Genomic DNA, 11,547 nt, shown 5'->3' on the forward strand with positions numbered 1-11,547 from the left:
TCTCCTCTCCCTCTCCTCTCCCTCTCCTCTCCCTCTCCTCTCCTTTTCCTCTTCCTTTCCTTATGAATACCATGGTCTTGTTAGCACTGAAAGAAAATAAGTCTTCCTCTGCAGATGCCATGAGTCAATGGCTGTGGCCAAAGCTAACCAACTGTCATATTGAGAATTCTGCTATACTTACCTTACAAAGGATCATCCAGTTTGACTTATTAATGACTTATAACCCTGGATATATGGGCAGATAGGATATAATATTCTCTCCTGAATATCTTTATGACATCTAAAAACTCTTAATGTGCCTGGAAAGAGGCTAGAATATGTGTAGTCTGGAGAAATTTTGAGTGGCGTCCTCATCTATGTAATGACTGCAGGAAGCTCTATTCCCTGATGCCTTTGACTTTTCAGTTTTGCAGATTTAGAGTGGCTACTACCCTGTAAGGAACCCTCACCTATATTTTATCAGAAACAAGCACAATAAAGCAATTGGTTCTCCAGAGTGCTGATTTGTGGAATCTTGTGGTCGTTTCTTCTTAGGACCTGAGGAGAAGGGATGGAAATCACTCAAGTATCCCTCGGTGAAGGAATTTTAGTAACAGCTGCTGTTACTGTCACAGAGTTCATACTCCTTCAGGGAAAAAAATATCCTTGGGGAACATATGTGAGAACAATTATTTTTAAGTGAAACATTTCATTTTTGAAGATATTCCTGCTGGTTCAGTTGATTTATATCCCCATTCTTTATTTAGAAAATCATATCATTAAATTAATTTTTACATTTTTCAAATTACTCAACTTGTAGAATGTTGCAGAAATTTACAAAAACCATTCCCAAATTCAAGGCTGCAAGGTTATTTTGTTGGGAACTTATTGATCCTCATGCACTTGACTTTATGTGCTTTGAAGGTTATGCATGCTAAAATTTCTTTGCCTGTGTTTTTTTGTATGGAGTCTTAGGGACTTTTATTACTTAATTTTCTAATTTTGGAAAAGATGTACAAATGCTTTCTGAGGTAATTATTGACCATGTCTGCAGCTAGCCACTTGAGGAAAGCATTCATGTTCATACTCTTCACTCATCATTGTGCTTGTCAGTAAAATGTGCAATAAATATTGAATAAAGAGGATAGCATTAATCGGGGATACATTTAGACCTTCATCTAAGTACATTACTCATATTTTAAAGCAACCATGTACATTCTCTTCATCAGTTATAGATAATCTTTTGCTGATCATAGAGTAAGAATTAACATACTCTATGCTTTAGTGTTAAAATGGTATCTCTAAGTATGGTCTCATTCCCCAAGAAGAACAATGCTTCTGACAAGATGGAAGTTACCACTGAGGTTTCCCTGGTGTCAGGCTGGTAGCCAACTCACTTGAAGAGATGAGAATAAACACTTGGATGCAGATTGGCTTTACGAACTTGGATCAGACTTTGAGGGAGTCTATTGTGAGGTGGCCCATTGTCAGTATATTTTTAAAAACAGGTTTTAAATTTAGGAAGAGGTTTCAAGGCATCAGTCAAGTTCTAGGTTCATAATAAAGCTTAACATTTGCCTACATAGTAACTTCTTTACAAAGTTCATTTTACCACAAGGGTGGGGCCTAATGTTGAAGGGCTCATAGTCTAGTGTAAACTCTGCCTAAGATAGAATTGAGGTGAATATGCTATAAAGATCATGATACATCTCCCTTAAGGATGGGTTATATATATATATATATATATATATATATATATATATATATATTCTTTATATGTTAAATATTTCCCTCTCTCTCTTCTCTCTCTCTCTCTCTCTCTCTCTCTCTCTCTCTCTCTCTCTCTCTCTCTCTCTCTCTCTCTCCTGTCTCTGTCTCTCTCACTCCCCCCCCCATGCACATGGTTTCTCCTAAAAATGACAGAGTAGATATAGCCACAATACCACAACAGAATGATTTGATAAACAAGGTGTGAACACCTTAGAGATAAGGATAAATGTTTCTGGGATAAACATTCTTGGAATTTGGGTGACACCTACCTTTAAAGCAAATATTGGGTAGGTCTTCCACCACAGATAGCAAAAAAGGTAACAAGGTCATTAACAAAATCCACTCCCAGTTTTCTGGATGGAATGCAGGTATTCGATTTTATCTCATTCATTAAGGAGAAAACACTGCATGATTAACATTCCTGTTTCTCTTGGTGCTTATCTGTGAATACAAGGCCCTCCAAACCTTCTATGTTATTTCCTTAGAAACATTTCTTCTGAAATCTGAATAGTAGCTAAGATAGTCATAGTCATCTGGATCCCACACAACTGGGGGCTGAATTTAAAAAGGAGGGTTTTAGTGTTTTCTATCTTTTATTTATTGAAAAATTAAGCTAAAATATGATTACATCACTTCTATTCATTGACCTCTATCTGACTCTTCCCATGTCTCCCTTTACTCCCTTTAAAATGGACTACTTTCTTAATACATACATACATACATACATACACACATGACATGCTGAATCCATTTAGTGTGATTTGTATATGGCTTATAACTTGGCATACAATAATCAAACAACTCCGTGCTCATCCTTGGAAGAGGCTAAATCTCCCTCTTTTAGCAGCCATCACTGTTCACACCTTGTTTATCAAATCATTCTGTTGTGGTATTGTGGCTATATCTACTCTGTCATTTTTAGGAGAAACCATGTGCATGGGGGGGGGAGTGAGAGAGACAGAGACAGGAGAGAGAGAGAGAGAGAGAAGAGAGAGAGGGAAATATTTAACATATAAAGAATATATATATATATATATATATATGATTTTAGGAAAATATAAAGTAATTCATTTACTTTAGTATTTATGAACACACTTAAAATCATTTGCAGCCCTGTCTCCTGGATTGACCTTCCTCTTCCCTTTTTAATTAGAGATTTCCTTCCATTTTCCCCTTTTCTAAGAAACTATGTCTGAAATGAAATAGCTTAATTTCATCCAAGTAGAATCCATTATAATGAATCTAATCAAACATTTACTACCGTGAATGTTTGTTGCTCAGAAATATGTAGGCCCAGGATGCTGAAAATAATACACATTTTAGAGAATGTCTAAAACTTTCTGCCACATAACTAAACCTCCAAAGGTTCTAACTTTTATTGTTTAGTAAATTCAGATAGTCTAAAATTGTGTGATTTTTACAGCATCATTTAGTATATTTGAGGGCTATTTTATTGAATTGGCTTTTCCTGTCCTGTTATTTTATCTAACTAAAATTATAACAAAGTTCTGCTAAAGATAGTTCAGCATTTTATTTCCTGAAGGGACATTAGGAAAGAGTTTCTGTGTAGGCTTACATATGTTTCCTTACTGAGAAAATGATGAGGATAATATAACTTAATACGCTTATTTTATAATTTTATGACTATGTTTTTCTTTTCTTTTGGCATGGTTTCAAAAATTACATTAAATCTTTTTTAGTTCCGTATAGGATTTTCCTGTATCTTATACTAAAATTTTCTTCTATTAAAAATTAATTTCTGAGTAGTACTCCATTGTGTAAATGTACCACATTTTCTGTATCCATTCCTCTGTTGTGGGACATCTGGGTTATTTCTTACTTCTGGCTATTATAAATAAGGCTGCTATGAACTACTCAGCAATTTAAAACAATGAATTCATGAAATTCTTAGACAAATGGATGGGTCTGGAGGATATCATCCTGACTGAGGTAACCCAATCACAAAAGAAGTCACTTGATATGCACTCACTGATAAGTGGATATTAGTCCAGAAACTTAGAATACCCAAGATACAATGTGAAAAACACATGAAACTCAAGAAGAAAGAAGATCAAAGTGTGGATACTTCGCTCCTTCTTAGAATGGGTAACANAATACTCATGGAAGGAGTTACAGAGACAAAGTTTAGAGCTGAGACGGAAGGAAGGACCATCCAGAAACTGCCCTACCTGGGGATCCTTCCCATATACAACCACTAAGCCCAGACATTATTGTATATGCTAGAAAGATTTTGCTGACAGGACGTTGATATAGCTGTCTCTTGTGATGCTATACCCATTCCTGGCAAATACAGAAGTGGATGCTCACAGTCATCTATTGAATGGAACACAGGGCCCCTAAAGAAGGAGTTAGAGAAAGTATCCAAGGAGCTAAAGGGGTCTGCAACCCTATAGGAGGAACAACAATATGAACTAACCAGTACCCCCTGCCCCCCGAGCTGTGTCTCTAGTTAGGAGAGGCCCTTGGTCTTGCAAAGATCGTATGTTTCAGTACAGGGAAATCGAGGGCCAGGAAGTGGGAGTGGGTGGGTTGGTGAGCAGGGCAGGGGTAGGGTATAGGATATAGGGTATAGGGTATAATGCTTTGGGGATAGCATTTGCAATGTAAATAAAAAATATCTAATAAAAATTAATTTCTAGCAATATATCTTCTGTGTTATAAGTACTTCTCCATGTACTAACAGATAAGTATAGGTCTCACACCACCTCAAAGACCTTGTTTCTCACTACAAATGGCAGCTACCACAGTGATATATAAATGGTCAAAAGGCAGAAAATGTTTTATGGTCTGATTCCCAGCCCCAGTTGTTACATATAAACTTCTATGCCTAAAAGTCTGGGAAACCACCGAACCATAGACAGTCAGATCCAGAGATTTAGATTAATAATATTTTTACCTGAATTAGACTCATATAATGGCCCTACATGTGAGGTGAAGATGAGAGGAAGAGATTTTACAAATTTCTACCCCTTATAGGAACAGCACCATATCACCAATGCCTATAAAAAATGGGAATCAAGTTTAACTATGAGCTAGCTTCCTGATACATTATGCAATTTCAAGTGATAAAAAGAAGACAAATACACTTAGATACACACACACATTACACTAATAACATGAAAAGAGTTCATGTATTTAAGACAGTGTTCGAAGAGATCTAGGAACTGTCAAAATGAAACATGGAAAGTGAAAATGATCAAATTCCATGTTAATATCTGTGTATAGAATTCTCAGAAATATAAAGGTTACAGGTTTTGATCTAGTATAATAATTTTAAACATATAGTTTCTTTTCTGTATTAATAATTTATAATATCACTATGTTGTCATATGTAAAATGTGGATACAAACAAGCTAATCTTAATAATGTGTTTTTAAATTAGAGAGGAAAGCAGTGACAGAAGCAGTCAGAAAGAAGAGCTGTCCCAGAAGTAGGCAAATGAGAAGTGGGAGAAACCGAATGCATTTTATAAACAATTAGAAGAGAGAATATAGCATGTAGAACATGAAATGATCTCATTCTTCCCATATTAAGGAAGGGCCCACATTAGATTATGTTTTGTGAGGACTGTGAGGTTTCAAAAATGAAACCTAAGGGGAATTCGAAACAACAGACCAACAAATTCTTTGACTAACTGTGAAAGCACCTTCTGGTATTTTGGGTTTGTTTGTTTGGTTGGTTGGTTGGTTTTTTGTCATCGTAATATCTCTTAACTAATCATATCTCCAAGTCACAGGTTCTGAGATAATATCAGGTGGTTATCTTTTCTGATGCTAACTTAGTTGTTATTTCTGAATTACAACGTCTGATACAAACTATATAAAAACCATTTCTAAAAGGAATATGCACCCCAGTCATGATATTAGAACTTTTGATGCCATCTGTGATCAAGAAACAATCAGTACTGATGTGCTGAATATTGTAATCAGTTTTAGAGAGTATTTCTTATAATATACAGAATACCTGTTAAAAATAATAATTGCTATGTGTTAATGCTTTTGAAACTCCAGGAGATGTTATCCCGTGGGTATGCTCTAACACTGGTAACTGTCCAAGAAATATCCCAGTGTCTTTATGTTATAAAAAACTTTAAGGAAGCTGTCTCTATGAATTCATTGTGTTGGAAATATCCTGGACAATAACTCCATCTTACAGAGCTCATAGCTTCTCCCCTGTGATTCTTCTTTTTTATTGGTTATTTTATTTATTTACATTTCAAATGTTATTTCCTGTTGTGGCTATTCTTGGTTGTCAACTTGACTATATCTGGAATAAAGTACAATCCAGAATTGGAAGGCTAACCTGTGATCCTAATCTGGAGGCTAGGAGATACAAGTTTCTGAACTGGGTCTTGGCATGGGGATCTTGAGGCATAGTGGCTATGAATCCCAGAAGATTAAGATAGGAGGATCTCCGAGTTTAAGGTCATCTGGGATTAAAGGCATCATGGCACACACCTTTTTAAATTTGGGTCACACTTTCTGCTGGAGATCTACCTAAAAACATTGGAAGAAGGAAGATTTACTCTCTTTCTTCTTTCCCTGTTTGCCTTGTGGGACTGAGCAATTGCTAGATCCTTGGACTTCCATTCACAGCTGCTGCTGACCATTGTTGGAAGTTGGACTATAGACTGTAAGTCATCAACAAATTCTCTTACTATATAGATACTACCCATAAGTTTTATGACTCTAGAGAACCCTGAGTAATACATTTCCCTTCCCAGTTTTCCCTCCACAAGCCCCCTATCACATCCCTCTACCACCTGTATCCATTTATTTACACTTCAAATGTTACCCCCTTCCCAGTTTCCCCTTCAGAAACACCCTATTCCCTCTCTCCTCATCCTGCCTCTATGAGGGTTCTCATCCACCTGCCCACCCACTCCCACCTCAGTGCCCTAGCATTCTCCTATTCTGGGGCATGGAGCCTTCACAGAACCAAGGGCCTCCCCTCCCATTGATAAGGCAGTCCTCTCCTACATAACCAGATGGAGCCATGGGCCGTTCCCTGTGTACATTTTGGCTAGTAATTTAGTCCCTGGGAGTTCTGGGGGCGGGGGGAGTCTGGTTGGTTTATATTGTTGTTCTTCCTATGGGGTTGCAAACCCCTTCAGCCCCTTCAGCTCATTCAGTCCTTTCTCTTGGTCCTCCGTTGTGGAGACCAGAGAATGTCAATGTGCTCAGTTCAATGTTTAGCTGCAAGCATCACCATCTGTACTAGTCAGGCTCTGGCAGAACCTCTCAGGGGACAGCAATGTCAGGATCCTGTCAGCAAGCACTTCTTGGAATCAGCAATAGTGTCTGGGTTTGGTGTCTGTAGATGGGATGGATCCCTAGGTGGGGCAGTCTCTGGGTGAACTTTCTATTAGTCTCAGCTCCACTCTTTGTCCTTGCATTTCCTTTAGACAGCAGCAATTCTCTGTTACTATCTTTGATATGGGCAGGCTTTTCCTCTGAAATTCTTTAATCAGAGAAGTAAGCGTACATTTTTATTTCTCTAAAGATAATGTCTTGCATTATTTTGTAACTGCAGATAAATTAGGAAAAAAAAACAGGGTTTTTTTGTTTGTTTTCTTTATCTAACATTTTATTGTAGAGAGTTGTTCAAGATTAAGATTTTGCTCTATCTACTTAGGTTACATTTCAGAACCTGCTCCAGAAAAGAGATATAAACTAAGCAGTAAGGACTATGGACTTTATATAGGAAAAAGGATGGACAACCATCACTTACTCATGAGTAAAAGGTTCTTTGCCTGCTCCAGACAACAGATATTTTTTTCTACTGATTATTCAAAAGCACAATAGACAATGTTTCTCTCTCTCTCTCTCTCTCTCTCTCTCTCTCTCTCTCTCTCTGTGTGTGTGTGTGTGTGTATGTGGTTTTATGCAGTGTATGTGAATGTGAGACTGCACATATGTGTGTATGGTGTGTATGTGTGTGTACGTTTATGTATGTATGTATGTATGTATGTATATATGTATATATATGTATATATGTATGTTTGTATGTGAAGGAGAGGGACAGAGATAGAGAGAGGTGGTAGAGATATAGAGGGACACAGAGATAGATTGAAATAGAGAGATATTCTTACACTTTCTATATGACACAAAGAAAATTGAGGGCCATGCATTTATAATTCTAAAGAGTTCTTGGGTTAATGTAGATATTCACTTTGTAACTCTATGTCTTATGGAGATTTTATTTTCAATTTTTACTATGACAATCAACAGTTTTGATAAATATTCTCAGGCAGAGCAAAGAGCATGAGATTTGATATTAATTCTTAGAGAATGTCAAGCAGTGCATTTAGTAATATGCATGTACCTCCTCCAGGTATTACCATATCCATTCTTACTTGCCTGAATTTCAACTTTGAATCTCTGCACACTCTGTTTTTCTTATTAATTGATTGAAAATATATTTTAAAATTACATTTATTTTTGTATTTTGATCCATTCCTGCATCTTTCAGATTAAGCCTGTTTGTAGAGGATAATGTTTTGAATGTTCTTGGATTCAGTTTGAGAATATTTTATTGATTATTTTTGCATGAATATTTTTGATGAGAGTTAGTCTTAAATTCTCTTTCCTTGTTTAGTATGTGGTTTGGGTATCAGGGTAAGTGTAGTCTCATAAAATAAATTGGGCAATATTCTGTTTTTATCTTATGGAATAATCTCAGGAGTATTGGCATTAATTTTTCTTTGAAAGTCTGGTAGAATTCCATGTTAAAATAGTCTAGACTTGGCTTTTATTCTTCTTTTTTTCTTTTTATATTGGGAGACTTTTAATGATTGCTTCTATTACTCTAATGGTTGTAGGTTTAATGAAATTGTTTGTTAGATCTTGATTTAGATTTGGTAAGTGGAAACTATTGAGAAAAATATCCATTTCAGTGATATTTTTTCAATTTTGTGGATTATAAGATTTTAAGACCTTATTATTCACTTGATGTCCTCAGTGTCTGTTGTTATATCCTTCCTTGTCATTTCTGATTTTGTTAATTTGGATGTTATCTCTCAACCTTTTAATTAGTTTGTATAAAAATGTATCTATCTTGTTGATTTTCTCAAAGAACCAAATGTTTATTTTTTTGATTCTTTGTGTTGTTCTGTTTGTTTCTACTTTGTTAATTTCAGCCCTTTGTTTGATTATTTTTTGGTCTCTATTCCTTTCCTTTGCTTACTTCTTTTTGTTCTATAGCTTTCAGGTGTGCTGTTAATTTGTTCTTGTGAGAATTTTCCAAATTTTTATAAAGGCAGTTAGTTCTATTAACTTTTCTCTTAGAACTGCTCTCATTGTGTCAAAAAAGTTTTGGTATGCTGTGTATCATTTGCATTGAGTTCTAGAAAGTTTTTAATTTCTTTCTTTATTTCTGCCTTGACCCACTTTCTTTCAGTATAGAGTTGTTTAGTTTCTATGAAATTGTAAGGTTTCTGTTCTTATAAATAAACTGAAAGATCATAATCTCAGTAGATGCTGAAGAAACCTTTGAAAAAATTCAACCCCAATTCATGATGAAAGTACTGTAAAGATTAGTGATATAAGGGACCTATCTAATCATAACAAAGACAATTTGAAGCAAGCCTATAGCCAACATCAAATGAAATGGAGAGAAACTAAATGCAATTCTACTAAAATCAGGAAAAGAAATATTTACCCATACTCTCAATATCTATTCAATGTAGTACTTGAAGTTTTAGCTAGAACAGTAAGAGGGAGTAACAGTAAGAGTAAGTAACTGAGGGAGATCAAAGCATACAAATTCCAAAGGAAATGCCATGCCATTGTTATTTGAAGACGATATGACACTGTACATAAATGACTCTAAAAATACCACTATGGTAGTCGTGCACCTGATAAACACAGCAAAGTGGCTGACTACAAGATTAAGTTTAAAAAAATGAGTAGCTCTCCTATACACCAATACCAAATGGATTGAGAAATTAATTAGGGAAACAACACCTTCACAGTAGCCACAAATCATACAAAATATCTTGGAGTAGTGTTAACCTAGCAAGCAAAAGGCTTTTATGACAAAATCTTCATCTATTTGAAGAAAGAAATATAGGACAGTATCAGAAGATGGAAAGAATTCCATGCTCATGGATCAGTCAGATTAATATAGTAAAAATGGCCATCTTACCTAAGCAATCTCAGATTCATCAAAATCATCATCAAAATTCCAACATAATTCTTTATCTTCTTGAAAAGACAAATATCAATTTCAGATGAAAAATTATGCAAACCCACTATAGCTAAAACAGTTCTGAATAATTAAAAAAATAACTACTGGAGTTATCACTATGTCAGATTTTAACTTTTACTACATAGTTATAATACTAAAATCCCAATGGTATTGGAATAAAAACAAACACATTGACTAACTGAATGAAAATGAAAACCCATAAAAATATTCAAACACCCATGGACACCTGATTTCTAATGAAGAAGCCAGAAATACACATAAAAGAGAGAGAGAGAGAGAGAGAGAGAGAGAGAGAGAGAGAGAGAGAGAGAGAGAGAGAGCCTCTTCAAAAAATGCTGTAGTCAAACTTGATATCTGCATTTAAATGAATATAAAAATTTATATTTATAATTCCACACAAAACTCAAGTCTAAATGTATTAAAGATTATATCATAAAATCAGACACAATGAAGCTGGTAGGGGAAAAAGTGAGCAACAATCTTGAATGCATTGGCATAGGAGACAACTTTCTGATCATAAAACCAATAACTCACACATTAAGGTCAACAATTAATAAATAGTTCCTCAGGAAACTAAAAATCTTCTGTAAGGCAAATGAGACTATCAGTGGGACAACCAAGCAGCCTACAGAAAAAGAAAAGACTTTTAGCAATTCATATCTGAGAGAGGTCCAATAACCAAAATATGTAAACAACTCAAGAATTTAGATAACAAAAACCTAACAAATTATTCAATTAAAAATGGAGTACAGGTCTATACAGGAAATTCTCAATAGAGGAACTAACACATGACTGAGAAATAGTAAGAGATGCTCAACATTGTTACCTATTAGGGAAATGTAAATCAAAACTACATTGAGATTCCATCTTTCAATTGTTGGAATGGTGAAGATCAATAACAGAAGTGACAGCTTATTCTGGTGAGGACATAGAGCAAGGGAGAATTCCCATTGCTGGTGGGAATGCAAATATATACAGCAACTATGGGAATCAATATGACAATTTCTAAGAAAATTGGAAATTGATCTACCTCAAGACTCAGCTATAGTACTCTGGGCATTTACCCAAAGGACGCTCCATTCTACCACAAGGACACATGTTCCACTGTGTTCATTGCAGCTTTATTCATAATAGCCAAAATATGGAAACAACCTAGATGTCCTGCAACTGAGGAATGGATAAAGAAAAATGTGGTACATCAGCACAGTGGAGTATTACTCAGATGTTTAAAAAAATAATAAAGCCATGAAATTTACAGGCAAATGTATGGAATTAGTAACAATAATCCTGAGTGAGAGTCAGAAGAATAAATATGGCATGTACTCACTTTTAAGCAGATATTAACTTTTAAGTAAATGATAATCAAGGTACAACTCACAGACTCAGAGAGGTTAGATGAAGAGAAGTGCTCTAGTGAGGACACATGGTCTTCCCGAAAGAAGGGAAATAGAATCAATTGTATAGGTGGACTAAAGGCAGGTGGACAGCAATGAGGATAGAAAGTTGCTCATACAAAGTGGACAGTAGGGCCCCGTGACTGATGACAATTGCCACACAGCTCATTGAATG

The sequence above is a fragment of the Mus caroli genome, chromosome 4 (genome assembly GCF_900094665.2).
Source record: "Mus caroli chromosome 4, CAROLI_EIJ_v1.1, whole genome shotgun sequence".
Taxonomy (NCBI): Eukaryota; Metazoa; Chordata; class Mammalia; order Rodentia; family Muridae; genus Mus; species Mus caroli.